Below are 16,824 nucleotides of genomic sequence, written 5' to 3' on the forward strand. Positions count from 1 at the left end.
AAAAGCTTCTGAGTCTAATGCATGTTCTGATTTCGAGCCGAAACTCAACAAGGGGAATGAAAAATAGAAGCATATTATTGACGTAGAACCTAGTGCCACCGTTGCCACCATTAAGATCTAGAAGACCTAGCTCAAAGATCTGGAGGAGGGGGAGTGTCTCTTCCACTCAAAAATGTGGGTGAAGGGTTCTCCACCATAGTTCATTATCGACAACGATAGCCAAAATAAGATCATTTAGCAGAGGTTGTTAAGTGGTTGGGCCTACCGACCACATCACACCTACAACCATACATCATCGGGTGGCTCCACCAATGACGAGATCTTCGCGTCAGCCAACATTGCCACCTTCCATACAACATCAAGCCCTTCATGGATGAGGTACTATGTGATGTTTCTCCTCTTGAATTTTGTCATGTGTTCTTAGGCCAACCATATTTGTCGAAGCATCTATGAGTCCAGGCCTCACACTTTTATTATTAATTTGGGAAATAAGTTATACAAGATACCGAAGGTAGCCCTGCCAACCTCTATCTCTTTGATCTCTGCTAAGAAATGCAACAAGATAATCTCCTAGACTGATATTTTTTTTCTTTTTGATTCTATCTCAAAGTAAGGGGAAGATAGTGGCCACATCCATGGCCCCCAGGAAGGGTTCCCCCACACAATAGAAGCAGGTGGATAAGGTTGTGGAAGAATACAGGGACATCTTCTCCTCACCCAAAGGGGTACCTTTACACTGTTAGGTCAAGAATTCGATCGATATGACTCCGAGAGCACCTCTACCCAGTGGGGTGATATACTACCACTCCATGCTTGAAAATGAAGAAATATATTGGCAGATCTACGAGTTGCTACAAAAAGGACACATCTAACTAAGTTCCTCTCCTTGTGCGAGCTCGATTGTACTTGTACAAAAGAATGATGGAACTTGGAGGCTCTGCATTGATTATAGGGCACTAAGCAAAATCACTGTTAGGAACAGGTATCAAATCCCATGAATTGATGACCTTATCGACTGGATCAAGGGGGCCAAGTATTTCAACAAGATAGATTTGAAGTCTGACTATCACCAGGTTGCAATAAAACCCACAAATATATGGATGAATGCCTTCAAATATAAGAAAGGCCTTTTCAAGTGGTTGGTCATGCCTTTCAGGTTGAAAAATTCCCCTGCAAATTTTACGAGGTTGATGGATGACATATTGCAACCCTTCACCTACTCGTTTATGGTTGTATATCTGGATGTCGTCCTTGTCTTTAACAAGAGTTGGGAAGAACACCTGCAACACATTCGATAGGTCCTTCAAACTCTACGACAACATAAACTATGTGCCAACTTAGATAAATGCACCTTTGGCATGAGCCAGGTCCAATATCTAAGCTACATCATTGATGAGAAAGGCGTGCATGTGGATCTGGCTAAGATCCAAGTCATTTAGGATTGGCCAACCCTGACCACTCTAACAGAGCTTCACAACTTTTTGGGCCTTGCCAATTTTTATTAAAGGTTCGTGTTGGGATTCTCTCATATCACTCAACCTTTGAGTTAAGTTACGAATTGTGGAGCGAAAGAAAAGTTTTCCTGGTCCGAGTCCAAACAGAAGGCATTCGTTGAGATGAAGCACCGCCTATGATTTACACTGGTTCTCGCATTTCCAGAGCTACAACAATATTTAGAAATTGAGACATACACCTCTGACTATGCCATTGGTGTAGTTCTCACCCAGTAAGGGAATCCGGTGGCCTACCACAATGAGACACTTTTTGATACGATTCAAAAATACCCCACCTATGATAAAGAGATGTATTCTATCATGTAGGCATGTTGACAATGGAAACACTACATTCTATGGAAGTAGATGGCCATCCATACAGATCACCAACCTCTTCATTTCATATAGACTCAAGGGAAGTTAAAAAAACTAGGGACCAAGTTTAATAGAAGTTTCCCCTTCTCATGGAGGCACTCAACACAATGGGGACCATTGCTACCTGAGGGGGGAGGAATAATCCAGGTGGATATTGGTGGCTACCCACCTATTCCACTTGGACCCCTAATAAGAAAATTTGTAGCCCATAGCAAGGGTTTGCAATCGAAAGTCGTATTCCTTGGATATATTTTTCTAACAAGGTATCGTACACATAAAATGGAGATCATATGCTAAAGTTACAACCTTGGGAAGTTGATGTACAAATTTACCCCAACTGGGCCCACAAACTTTTGGTGCTTCATCTCTTAGGGTTAGGTTTTTCGATGTTTATGGTTTTCCATTATATCTCAATAATAAATAGGCCTTCGAGCCTCATTGTAATACAGTTCAAAAGGAATGTAGCCACCACATCTCTTCTTGGAGAAAAGCTATCATTTCCTGAGCTAGTTTATTTCCATTATGCGTGTAACAATTTTCAGTACTTTGTTGTTAATGAATTGAAGTTCTGTTTTCACTTTAGCTCTGTATTTCCATTATTATCTATATTTAATTTCCTTCCTTCATAAGTCTAGATCACCTAGACCCTGATCTGGTTACAGGAGTAACAAAAATTCCACGCAGAGGGGGAGAAATATTTAACTCCAATAAAACCCCTAAGCTAGAAAAGATTGAAATGACTAGTAAAATATGTGGGACAAAAATAGATTAAAAATACAAGATGTTCCCCAAGGACTATACAAATGCTTGATTCAAGTTGTCCTTAGGAAAAATACGAATCATCACAAGCTTGATATTTCCAGTGATTGCATGACGCTAGTTATTCATTGGGTTGAAGGCAAAACCTTAGATGTCCCTCATCTGTTGGTTAAAAAATTACATTATGCCTTGCAAGAAAGTAAAATTAAGAAGGTTAATTTTAGTTTCATAGGGACATTACAAAAAATTATTGATTTGTATCGACCCAATGTTCAAACAAGGCCTCTTAAAACTTACATTAGGAGATGAAAACCAAATAAAACCATTGAGGAAGAACCTAAACAAACTCCGGTTGAAGGTGTGGAAAATTTTGTTGATGTAGTTATCCATGTTGAAGATATAGTTTCTAGTGTTTTAGCAAACTTACATGTATTCATGGATGAAGATGAGGAGAAGGAAGGTATGGACCATTATATGGAAACATGTAATGGTTATTTTTCTATAATAGACATAATTCCTTCTAAACAGTTAGAACCTCAATATAATTTCCATTTTATGGGTGATTCAACATCTACATCTCCAAGTTTAAATGTGCACAATCCAACATACAATTTCGATAACATATTTGTTTTCTAACTATATGATAGAATGATACTTTCAAACAAGTTGCAATGGAGGATTCTTCCTGTATATATAGTTGGAAGGAAAAGTTTGAACTAAAGGATAAGGATATTGTTGAATGCACAAAGAAGATTGAAGCATTGCAATCAACAATTGTGCATTAAATACAAGAATAAATGAAAGACATAAACACCGTGGATAAAATTATTGATGAATTGCATAATCAATTATCCATAATGAGTGACAAAGGTATGAGGGAGATAGATGCACTACAAGCAAAGTTCAAAAAAGTTCAGGCTACATATGATGAACAAATTAGTGAACTTGAAGAGGAGTTGAGAAGAAGACCAGAGGTTCTCAATATACCTCCATTGGAAACTTCAAATACTTTTGAGACTAAATTAATCATGATATAAATTTATTAAATATTTAAAGGCTTAATTTACAAATAAATCTAAAGAGGACCAATAGAAGCATGAATCACAAGTTGAAGAATACAAGAAAATAGTGACTAAGTTGGAGAAAACCTGTGATAGGAAAGCTAATAAGTTGAAAGAGATATATCTTGAAATTATGCAGTTAGAACGAGAGATTAAAGAACTTGAAAAGGAAAAAGATTGGCATAGTAAAGAAAATGGTACTGATATTTGGGATAAAGGTAAGGGTAAGATTAAAGGTACAAGTCAAGATATAAGAGTAAAACAAATGTCTTCAATGGACTTAGATAAATCCTATCTAAAAGAACAAGTGAAGGCTTTAGAGGACATTATCTCAACAATGAATTTTGTGGGTTATTTGTATGCCTCACCACCACTTGTTGAATGATTGAAGAAGAAGGTAGTCGAGAGAGAAAAAATAATTATAGAGATACAAAACCAAATCATGAGCGTATGAAAAGAACAACATTTGGGATGTGACATGGAGATACAAAATTTGAAATCCCATATTTCTATTTGCAGCAACAATTACAGAGGGAAAAATAACAACATTCAACAAATCAACAAATCATCAACAATGAGCAACAATCGAGGGAAAAACAACTTGAGGATAAAGTACAACAACTCACTAGTGAATTGGAAAATTGTACATATCAATTGAAATCTACAAAGGAAGATATTGAAAGGAATGAAACTTAGCACAAGGATAAATATAGGAGGATTATGCAAGTATTGAACAGGCTAAACCAAGAAAAAACTAATTTGAGAGAAAATTATGAAAATAAAATTTGAGAGTTTCAACAAAAATCAAAGGATGTGTTTGTTGTAGCACCAGAACGATCACATGTCTCCACAGAAAGAAAGAGACACTCTTCTTCTCAACAGGAGGGCTCGTAGAATCCTCCTAAGCATCCTAGAGTTTTAGAATAACAATTTTTAGGTGTTTCATCTATGTAGACACATTTCAAGATGTAATATATAAATCATTATTTTTTGTTAATGTGCATTACATATCATTATATTTCTGTTAACGTGCATTTTTCAATAAATTGCTAATGTTTTTTGAGGACTTACTTTTATGTCTCCTTCATGGAGTTTCTATCTGGTTGTGGTCTCACTGAGATCTAGTTACTCTTTTATTTTTGGACAATGTAATAGACTTTTGTAAGATGATAACTTACTGAATTGAGAAATCGGTGCTATGAAATGTACTAAATTTCTAGCTGAAATACAAAATAATCTTCTTTCCATAGTAGAAAAAATTTACAATATGCTTAGTGCATTATATGGTAACATTTACCATAGGGTGCCTCAAAAGACAATCTGGGGGTCGCTGGAGTCGAAGGTGTAATTTTTAACCAAAATGGTAAAAAAATCTTGTCTTATGCCTAGGGGATTGACATTGCCTCAATTAATTTGGAATAGATGTGGGCTTCTTGGAAAGTTTTCTCCATCTCCAACATGATTTTAAGTTGGTTGTTGTAGTGGGAGACTCCAATCTTTTTTTTCCAAAGGAGAATCCAACTTCTATTAATAAGAAAATTGCATAAAGATTACATGATATACAAATTTAGCATTAAAAAAAAAAATAGTTGCATAATAAGATTGTATATATCAACATCACTAGGAATATAATCCACATATCCTTATCTCACTAGACAAAAGTGATAAAATAGTACAAAAATAAGGCTTCAAGTCTCAAGAAATTATCAACTCTAGCTCCAACATTCCAAAATATCAAGCAAAAGACATAATGTCTTTAATTAGTAAATAAACATTATACAATTTCAATCAACCATATTTCCCAAGAAAAGGAGCTCAAGCATGCATTTTAGTCAAGCAAGGCAAATTTAACCTGCTTGTCAGAAATGCACGCCTAACCTCCATTACAAAGCCAAATTAAATGATTGGACTTGGAGAGTATTTTTTTACTCATAAATTAAATTAATACAATTACATTTTTCTAATTTTTCCCATAGAAAAGAAATTTTATTAGGCTTAGTGAAATATTTCAATTTGTTTTATAATATAAATTAATGAACAAACTTTGCATACATTTAGCCTAATGGTTTGGATTTAAATTGTTTTACATATATGATATATGTAATTATATTTTTTAACAATTTCATATTTAATGTATTGTTATTCAATAGGCTCTTCATCCTAGTTCAATCTGAGTCTAATCAATAAGCTAACAACACCTCTAAACCATTATCAACCAATAAATGACCACTAATCATGATAAATCTTATCCAAATAATCCTAATTATTTCTGCCAACAATTCATACCAAAGTTTGAACACTTTAAGGATATTGCAATAGATAATTTCTATCGACACAAATAATACTGAAGCATTTCAAAGTTTCAGCCATAAAAAACATCATTTTTTAAACATGGATTACAAATAATTATGAAAATTTAGAAGTCTTGCTCATTAACATTATTGTCTGCAACAATGTCATTTAGTGTATCATTTCCAATGTTCATATGTTCTTTCAAGTATTTAATATTATGATCATCCTCATCTTGATCTACATCATCCTCACTGTCATTGAAATTTGATTATAGGCCATCTATATTGTTACTAGATGTATTTGGATCATCATTTTCTATACCATCCATATTGTTGTCTTTTATCACATCATCTAACTTTGGATTTTTGTATTCTTGTTCCTGAGCATAACCATCTTCAACATCATCATGGATGCCAATTTCTTCAATGTTCTCTTATTCCTCTCTCTCATTTTGTTGGTTGTCATTGTTCATCTAAATAACCACTAATGTATTGTCAAATACATGCCTTAATATTGAATCATAATGTATGACAAATATCCATTTCAGGTCCAAAATATCTTCATAGAAAAATACTTGCGCATGAACGACATACATATATTAGATCTATGTTATAACAATTTTATTGTTTAATAAACACACACACACACACATTCGTAATAAAATATGAATTAATAAATTAATGATCACTACTACTTCTTGTTTGAATTAAATAAATGCCTGCTCATAATGAATTGGTAGAACATAAGGCTCCTTATCATCTGATATGAACTTTACAGAATCTATAGAAAATAATCCACTATGGGTATCATGTCTCCATGTCCTCTCAAATGATTCATAAGATCTACACCTAAAAATACAACATTTAAAAGAGTGGTAATCCAACTCAATAATTTCTTGGATTTTCCCAACATATTGTAGATTCCCTTAAATAATATTCTTATCTTTTGAGCTTGATCAACTGGATTGCTTGAAATCAACCATGATGTCACAATCAAAGGATCGTCTCTTTACATCTACACTTTCTACACGATAATGTTGACCATATGCCCACATTGTAGGATATCTACTTGCATGTGAAAGACCATTTATTTCAGTGAAAACAAATATAATGATGAATATTAAAATAGCTAATAATGTCAAAACTGTAAGGAAATAACGTTCTTTAAAATTCTAAATGTACCTTTCTTTCACATCCTCTACACATGTTGATTTCATCTTCTTTTATATTTGAATCTATCCTTGCGTCTTCTATTCAATTTTGAATTTGTTCATTAATCCATTGTAGTGTGCAATATTTGCTCCATTCCCCAAGTAGATGAGTGGGAAGTGGAGTATTCCTTGGGTTCGATCTCTTCATAAAGTCCATGTGGTACATAATGAACTTGTCTTGTATAATACTTTCATCTACACCTATTACATGTCAACATGTTTATCTCAAACTCCAAATGTCATGCTGCATATTTGACAAATAAATTATAGAGTAAATTAATGGTTTTAAGGAAAAAAAACCACAATGATCATGAATTTACTTCCTAATTTCTACTTCAACACCATTAGATTGTGGTTTTTCTCCATCAATAATATTTGTTGCTTGTTCTTTATCCTAGAAGCGTGGCCCATCTTCAAACTCCTTAACAAGGAATTCAAATAGGAATAAAATGATTCATTCAATACATACCCTTTAGCCATGCAACCCTATGGATGTGCCCTTTTTCGGACATATCTTTTAAGAGTTTTCATATACATCTCAAAGAAAAGAATCCACCATGTTGATACAACACCCACCAATTCAATCATCAACTAGGTGTATAAGTAAATGGACTTGTAGGTCCATGAAACTTGTAGGGAGCTCATTCTCAAATACACATACAATTTCTGCAATTTTCTTCTTCCATTTTCGCACTTCACATTTGTGGATCTCTTTGGGGTCACCCACCTAATATAAGAATAAAAAATTAGTATGAACCTCTAATATGAAATTAGAAAAACATCTCAATCAATGAGAAGGTTCCAGCAATTAAAAATTGGAATTTCTGAGCAAATAAAATTGGATTGAGCAGATTTTTCTTCAACAAACTCTCCTCTCAAAATACTTTTGGAAATATTATAAATGACAGATTGCAGAATGTAACAAGGGGCTGCTCTCCTCTGCAATTTTAGACTTCTGAAAGCACTTCTGTAATAGGAATTTAGAGTTGTAGGAGAGAGGAGAGAAAATCTCAGATCTATGGATTATTGAGGATTTTTTCCTTTGTATCTTGAATTATGCATGATGGACAAAGTTTGCACTATTGTGGCTTTAGCTTTGAAATCAGAAGTTCAAGCAATGTAAATGACTGTTGGAGACCAGGGTCAAAGAAATGGATGCAATAAATTGGTATTTCTAATGCTACTGTTTCGAATATCAGTTTCGTTTTTATGGTAGCAGGAATGTGTCAATTTATTCATGTTTGTGTACTCTTGTCGATATGGGTAATTTATCTCAATGTTGTTATTATGTATTTTTTATCTTATGGATTAAATTCTGATTTCTAGGTAACTATTTACTCAGAAATCTACCTTATAAAACTCATTTATTGAATGGTAATGTATTGTGAACTATTTCCACGTATTATTGTTTAATTATTGGATTTACTTATTTGATAATCAATATCATTTTTGTGAACTACTTCCTGAGTGTTGTTGATTTATTATTGCAGTTAATAAGTCTCAAAAAGATGTGTTTTGGTATCCATAATGTCAGTTAATTGAACTACTTCATTAACTTGATATTCATTATAAACAAGACATATTTAAAATTCCAATACTTTAAATATCTTTCTCTTGGTTGGGTTAGATCTATATCTGCCTAATTAATATAGTATTAAGATTAGTTTATTTTACTTGCATTATAGAATAAGTTTGCATTTAGAGTAATTTCTACATTCTTTTAAGTCCTCTTCTCAAAGAGGCAAAATTTTAGTTGTGGCTTGGTTGAACCCAAATCAGCTTAAGGACCATTCTCTTGCCTGATCAACAAGAAGAAGTGATCTGATATCTTTGTCTATTGGTAGTTAAAAATACATCATAAACCAATAGCCATAAGGAGAAGGTAACTGGACCTAGTTAAACCAGTCGACGCCACCACACCAAACGGAAAAGGAGTTGCTTTAAGGTTTGGACCAGGTGGTTATCCCCCATTGTTGTTGCAGCGATTTTCGAGGCATCAACAGAACTACACAGTTTGGGAGATAACCAAGTACACTAAAAATTCTCAAGTCTGAGAAAAAGTGAAAATTTGTCATTTCCAAATTGCTACAGATTTTGACGGGAGCATCAAATAAGAAATATGAGATTTGTTGTGACCTCACCATCATTAGCACTATTAATGTATCCCATAAATATTTTTCTATTTCATGCTAAATTTTCCTCTGCAAGTATCAAAAGTTGTTGTCCGAGCTTAAAATGCACTAGTGAAGAAAATGCAAAATGGGGTAGAAGTAGCATATTCCACTACCATAACTTTCTTCTCAAAGTTCAAAATTGAGTATGGGAGAAGTAAAATGAAAGTTGTTCTGTAGGAGAATAAGATATAAAGTTTTATTTTTTTAATTATTCTTTTGGCCATTTTTTAAGGTTGTAGGAAAAAGATAGTTGGGCTCAATGAACCACACAATTATTCAATAAAGAAAATTTTCAAACCAATATTACCATTGCAAAGGAATTTCTAGTAGAGGTGCACACCAAATGTGATTATTAATCAATAAATATTATATATACTTCATGATGGTATTTGTATAGGTCTAAAGATGTACATTGAGGGTACAAAAGCATGGCAATAAACAATGCTTGAATACTTACCAATGGGGTAGTATTGGTTATGGGTAGGGACACTTAGGGAGAGTTTTATGGAAAGGAATGTTCATAAGGGATACAAATTCAATTGATGGGAAATTGTTAAGTTCTATTGTAGATTTGATTCTAGATTCAATGACAAAAGGTAAAGGGTATAATAATTTGTGTATTGATTAAAAAAAGGATGCACATAAGATACTTATTGTAGTTAGGGAAGGAATTGATTATGTTGGCCCAAAGGTCACACTAAGGGGTGAATCAGTGTGAGATCAATTTTTCCATTTCACGAATTTTCATAATCAAACAACCATATAGCAATGAATCATAAGCATCATATCATAAACTATAACAATGCATCATCAAGCTACCATCATATTAATAACACATCAAGAAGCCATCACATACCAATGAGACACAAGCTATTGCATGGAAACCCATATGGGAGAAAACCAGAAATCTTCTTCTTCTTTATCTTCAATTCATTACATAGATTTGCAATCTCTTACCTGTTGGAGGAAACTACCCCTAAGATATGCAAGTTTCCACTTACGATAGGCTACAACGTAATTAAGCCACCAACCTCTAAAATATGCAATCAATTGTGCATTGTATTCTACAACCTAATTGAGGGATCAACCTCGATGATGAGTGGCCATCAACCTCAATGATGGGTGGGCATCAACCTCAATGATGATCAGGCTCCAACCTGATTGAAGCTCTAACCTCGATAATGAGTGGGCTCCAACCTAATTGAGGCTCCAACCTCAATGGAGGCACCCACCTCCTTCTTCAACTTCTTGTGGACCTCTATTTCATATCATTTTCAAACTGGATCCATTGTTATCATCTATCACTGCATAAAAGTAAAATCTACAAAAAAAATAACAACCTGCAACCACTTTTATTGCAATCATTGTCATAACCTGCACCCATTGTCATTGTAATCAATCTCACAAACACTTCCACAAATTTTTATGTAAACCATTGTCACTAGTTGTCATATTGCTTCCCGTACTCTACTTTAGCTTATCCATCAATATGGTCACACATACCCCTTCTCAGAACCCTTGGTTACATCCATCTCTAATCCTTAATTGCCCAACTTCTTCCATAATCCAACTTGGGCCAATATTGACCCCAAAAACACATAAAATCCATATGAAACTGTATAATAAATTAAAGAAATATAAATTGAAGCTTCTACAAAAATTCCTTTTCCGTGTTCCCTTCTACAAATTGCCCGGATTCCGACACCGATGCGACAAAATGGCCTCTGTAGTTCTATTAATCATTCTACAAAATTGTATTATGGATGAAAGTAAAAAATAAACTAACTTTCGGGGGGTCGAACTTTTGACCATGGACACGTAATGCACATGTGCTGAAAACTGTGCTATTGGATGTTGCTTGTAATATTATATCCGTGTAGTTCTTTTGTTTCAAAAAAATTGACTCGAATAAGGTGGAGACCAGACCGTATGTGTCAACTCATGACGTGTCTGAATATTGTCCACTCCTCAGTCCAATGTGTCGGCGACCTAATTCCAAAGCATCTTATTGTGCAATTGTGCCAACACAAAACTCTGTCAATGTGGCCAATGGCCACCATACTATGCCCATGTGGCTCAGTCCATGGATTAGCCAAGGCTTCAACATGTCCATCCATGACCAATTACAATATGAGTCTGATCGAACCCCCTACTTGCAGTGAGTCTACATGGTAGCATCATACCTGTGTATTTTTCAGTTCCCAAGATATACCATGCAATGATTTACAACTTAGCTTGTGTGTCAATTCATCATATGCATTAAGAAAACCATAACTATGAACATGACCACCAACAAAACACGAACCATAATTTTTTTTTGTCAAGTATAGTGGGATCAACAAAAAAACTTGTCCTCCATCAAAATTACTTCCACCAAAACTAAACTTTCACCAACTTAGAATAGAAACAAATTCATCCAACCAAACCAAATCCACAAATGGGTTAAAGTGATAATACCAACCAAAGTTTCATCAGACTTCATTATCAAATCAAAATTTTGGAATAAGGTTTGTGAAATTGTGATTACTTGAATCCAAGCAAACTTAAAAGTATCTCCTTGGACATATTTGCAACATAACACTCGTTCTCGCTCAAGGGAAAACATAACAAGTTGAACCAGAACACCTACTAATCAATGGAGCTCCTTGGCACAAAACTAAAAATGAATTGTTGCACTTCCACACCTCTAACTCACGTTCGTATGCATATTTATAGATTATGTGGCGGTGCCATGGCTTGAAATTCAACCATATAACCAATGTTATAAATTTGGATCCGACCATTGGTGATTGGCTTTTAACCCCACATGACCACACCATGTGACCTAGTTCCTATGGTCACTGGTCATTTGCTTGATGTCATCGATCTATGTGGCAACCCATGAGGGGTGGCATGTGTCACCCCTTTTCAACCCTTTCACCAATTAAAGTGCACCAAATAAGCCTGCCACATGGAGGGCTCTAGTGACACCATATCATCATGTTGGCATCATCTGCTTGAGGCCACATCATCCAATCATGTGTTTCCATGTGGTATCTATGCTAAATGGTTGTCTATATCATTAGCGTTTTCCTTTCAGGATGTTCCACATGTCATTCCTTAGCCCATTGAATGTACTTTCCATGTCATTGTTAAACACGCACATGGCAGAGACAAAATAGGAAGGATAAACATGAGATTGTATCTATTATTTGACAATGATATACATTTATAGTACATTCGTGTGACAGTTGGGTTCCACATCCCAAGGTCTCTTGGACTCTCATGGCTATTCATATTCTACACCAACCCATAGAGGATTAGGTGTCCAACATTCCCCCCCTTAATCTGAATGGTTATGTATGAATCCAAGAAGAGAATTGTAATACAAAAAGTGAAAAAAATGCATGGAAACACTAGGCTGAATGTGCTCTCTGAAATGTTGGTATAAAGGGTGGTGGTTTAAGGATGACCACCAACACTGGAACACTTAGTGCAGTTCCCAGGACTCTTCCAAGTCTGTCATGAAGCTCAAGTCTTATGCTAGAGGAAGTGCTCCTGATGTTTTGAAAAGGAAAACCTTCAACCATGAAAGGGAGGTCTCACCCCACATAAAAGGGAGAACCTCAACCTGAAAAGGGAGATCTCAACCTATGATGGTTTAAGGATTACCAACAACTTTGGAATGCTTAATGCAATTCCTGAAACTCTTCTAAAACTGGCAAGAAGCTGAAGTCTTCTGCTAGAGGAAGTGTCCCCAATTCTTTGAAGAGGTATCACCGACTGAAGGCATGCTTAGGGGCATCTTTGTCTCTGGCTACAACTCTGAATCTGGTGTGGCAAGTTGTGGCTCAGGCTCACTTGATGTGGCTTTGAAGATTTGTAGATGACCATCATTTCCCCCCCTATCAAATACAAGATGAGATGATGGAGAAAAATCGACTGCAAGACTATTTAATACTCTAGAACAAGTTCGAACATATGAAATATCTTCTTGGTTGTTGATGCCCATTGCCAAGAAGCAACCCATCCAAGATGAATATTTGTTCTTGCAGGAGTTTTGTTTCTGAAGCATCTCTTTGAAGGATGACTAATTTTATGGCAATGCTTACATAGATGAAGATCAAACAGTGATCTTTCAGATGGCCAACTCGATCACAATGTTGGCATTTCACAATCTGTTGTTGTTGTTGTGGAAGAGGAGCAGAATCTAGAACAGCTGAAGGTGAACTGTCATGAAGGAATCCAGCACTCTGAAAATGAATGGGCTTTGAGTAATCTGGAATATGAAAGGACACGTCCTTCTCATATCCAAGACCCGTTATGTGCTTGTTATGGACAAGCTCTTCCCAAGGTCTGATGACCGACTTGGGAAGTGCAGACTGAATTTCTGCATCTACATGTACAACTATTGCTTCATTGGGTACTAAATCTGAATGAACTATAACATTATTGACTTCTTGCTGGTGGATTGCTGTCTCAATGTTCTAAACAGAAACAAGTTCAGAATGACAACTCCATTGTTGTAATTCTGCTTGCTATAGCTGAGATTCAAGATGAAAAAAATCAATCTTTTCTTGTGTATGTTGCAAGCAAGTTTGAATGTTAAAAAGAGTTTCCTTACTAACTTTTACCATCCCATCAATAGTGGAATAGATTAGACTATTCAATAACTGTAATGCATCATCAATTTTCTCCATTTCATAACAATGTTGCACGGATATCTCACACAATGCCAAATAACTGCGACTTTAAAGAATATAAACAATTCCCAATGCTTATGAACATTGAACTCTTTCGTTCCCAAAAATCCTCTAGCATATTCACTTTCAAAGCAGAAATGATGGCTATCAAAACTTCAACAACTATCGCACCATGTCATGGACATGACTGAATGCTCATATATATAAATGCTTTGAAGGGTACGAACCAATATTCTCTGAACTTGCCACTTTCTTCAAAGAAAACAATCTTCTCTCAATACTCATATAAATGTGACAATCATTAGAGATGTAGGCCTTCATGAAAATTCTGACTACTTTTGGAATAGTATTGAGAGATTGGTAAAGGATGAGTTATGCAAGTTTGTTCTTGCAATTTACTTAAATTTTGTTGCTTCGTTGTACTTGAATAGACTAAGTTGTTGTTGAAACCCAACAAGACATCCACATTACAGTCAGTCCTATGTTGGATAGTGGAACACGAGGCTGCTCCTTCATTGCATTCTAGCTACAAAGTTTCTCTTTCAATATAATGACCCAGCATTATGCTTCGACACGGTTGCTGATAGCTTAGCAATACAGATGTGAATTCCATTGTTCTGGCTTCTTTTATTGATAAGCCTCAGCTGGAAACTGGTGACAAAATTATAATGCCTCTGTTAGCTCTTGATCGTCTGGCATCTCTACACATAGATTATCCAATGCTTTTTTTTAGCTTCATACTCCAGTAACACAATAGTTTGAGGAACTTCTCCTGCTTGACCATAGGTGATGGTAGCTTATAACAACAAGAAATACTATATAGACATAGTCGAGGAAAAACCAGCTTCTGTCATAACTATTATTGAGACAGATTGTGAGGTGGATTTTGCTCCTCCTTTTGATTACAAAGAACCAGAAAGAGTTCCAGCCAAACCTGCTCCTTCTACAAGCACAACAGCATCTGAAGAGGAATCAAAAGATGTGGCAGAACCGAAATTTAGTCCCTTTACTGGAGTTGGAAGGCGTCTGGATGGGAAACCATTGACTTCCTCTGGGAGGTCAGAAACAATATCCCATCTTACAAACAATAAAACATCAGGGCCTGGTTCTTCTTTGGGTGCTTCACAACGCCATCCATCAAGAAGGATTGTATTTGGCTCAGGCACAAGTAATATTCTGGCTGATGCTTCTGATACTTCTAAGGCAACTGTGAAGGAGGTCAAATAGGAGGTACCAAAGGAAGAACCAAAGTTCCAGGCATTTACCGGTAAAAAATATTCATTGAAGGATTGAAAAGCTCCGCTTAAATGGTACAAAAGTCGGAAGTGGGTAGATGATAGACGTTTTTTTTTTGTTTCAAGTTGTTGTCAAAGCATTCTTCAACACATAAACAAGCATTCAACGTTTTCAATGCATGAAAAACAATTTCCCCACCGGTTGTTTGCAGGTTTGGTTCACAAGTTAGCTTCACCACATGTGTACACAAGCTCGCAAGGGTTTTAACCAGAATTTAAACAACTAATTCATTCACTAAAACAAACGCAGATATTCAACGCTCAAATATACCACATCTATTGCATTCTCAGATTGGTATCAACGTTGTTATCAAATTTTCATTCCACAGATTTCAGGGCTCAACGCACTCACATCAATTTTGGACCTGCGCTCACTGAGGATGTTTAACGCTGCTCCAAGGCTCCCAATTCATGGCAGGACAAATAGATCCTTCGACTTCGACCTCTGACAAAGCATTCACAGATCCAGAAATGTCAGTGCATCATTCATGGAGGAGAACGTTCCTGCCATCAAAATATCATCAAGAGGAGGCGTACAACGTAACTGTTATGACAACAAACAGTGGATAGCGAACTGTTATGACAACATAACTGTGAGTATTATGGAAGGCGTTATATATATAACATGACGGAGTTATATTATAGCGTCGTTGTGACGCCGTAATAGAGAGCCACGGGATATGAAGAGGCTGTATGAGAGATAGTGTTAAACGTAAACTACGACTATCAGGCCATACAATGGTAACCGAGAGATGTATATATGCAGTGATGGCGTAGGTATATATATGCAGCGATGGAGTTCAATGTAACCAAGATTCAATAGGTAATATAGCGGAGAAAGCAGGTTGGTAACACAACATTATATATTATGACAAAACTGCATAACCTGACAGGAGGCGAAATTTATGTATGCAGGTTCGAGACGTAACAACGATGCCACAAATGTAATAAATACCACCACGCTTCCATTGTGTAGGATATCATTCAACGCCAAGAGGCAACGGAGGCAACAGGAGTGTGGAGGAGATAAGTACATCAATGGGGTAATTGTACTAGACACTCGGGTATATAATAACAGGTCTAGTGGAAGGTATAATGACAGTTTCAGGAACAAGTCTTAGCCAGACTGTCGAAGAGCAGAAGTGCAGATCAGCATTAGAATATTTCTATAAATAGGGAGATGGCAGACAAATTCTGGAAAATCTGAAAATGCCCAGGCCTAACATATGCTCTGATACCATGTTAAACACACACATGGCAGAGACAAAATAGGAAGGATAAACATGAGATTGTATCTATTATTTGACAATGATATACATTTATAGTACATTCGTGTGACCATTGGGTTCCACATCCCAACGTCTCTTGGACTCTCATGGTTGTTCACATTCTACACCAACCCATAGAGGATTAGGTGTCCAACAATCATCAATTCTATCCAACAAACATATGCCGCGTGTCCTCATTCTATTAGGTTGATAGG

At 35.8% G+C, this 16,824-nt stretch overlaps 1 pseudogene; it reads left to right on the forward strand.

The window, feature by feature from the left end:
* LOC149205406 (ubiquitin fusion degradation protein 1 B-like) overlaps positions 1-15,339 on the forward strand; it is a 39,250-nt pseudogene extending 23,911 nt beyond the window's left edge.
* The last annotated feature ends 1,485 nt before the right edge of the window (positions 15,340-16,824 follow it).

This window comes from Pinus tabuliformis, chromosome 1_2 (assembly GCF_031772625.1).
Source record: "Pinus tabuliformis cultivar Carrire ecotype Pingquan chromosome 1_2, CPIR1, whole genome shotgun sequence".
Classification (NCBI taxonomy): domain Eukaryota; kingdom Viridiplantae; phylum Streptophyta; class Pinopsida; order Pinales; family Pinaceae; genus Pinus; species Pinus tabuliformis.